Genomic DNA, 569 nt, shown 5'->3' on the forward strand with positions numbered 1-569 from the left:
GCTGGGGATAATACTATTGCTTTTTTGTCTCTTACCTGACCCTGCCCCTGCCAAACATTCTTTTCCATCTGTTTTCAAACAAAAAGCAAGTGGTGTTTTTGGGACCTCGGTGAGACCACACCTGTGAGGTTGTCCACTTTGGTAGCAAAAACAGGAAGGCAGGTTATCATCTGAATGGCTACTGAGAGAGGGGAATGTGCAGCGAGACCTGGGTGTCCTTGTACACCAATCGCTGAAGGTAAACATGCAGGTGCAGCAGGCAGTAAAGAAGGTAAATGTATGTTGACCTTCATAGCGAGAGGATTCGAGTACAGGAACAGGGATGTCTTGCCGCAGTTGTACAGGGCCTTGGTGAGACCACACCTGGAATATTGTGCACAGTTCTGGTCCCCTTATCTGAGGAAGGATGTTCTTGCTATAGAGGGAGAGCAGCGAAGGTTTACCAGACTGATTCCTGGGATGGTGGGACTGACATATGAGGAGAGATTGAGTGGGTTAGGATTATATTCGCTGGAGTTCAGAAGAATGGGGGGATGAGGGGGTGGGATCTCATAGAAACCTATAAAATT

Source organism: Carcharodon carcharias, unplaced genomic scaffold (genome assembly GCF_017639515.1).
Source record: "Carcharodon carcharias isolate sCarCar2 unplaced genomic scaffold, sCarCar2.pri scaffold_1117_ctg1, whole genome shotgun sequence".
NCBI classification, from domain to species: Eukaryota; Metazoa; Chordata; class Chondrichthyes; order Lamniformes; family Lamnidae; genus Carcharodon; species Carcharodon carcharias.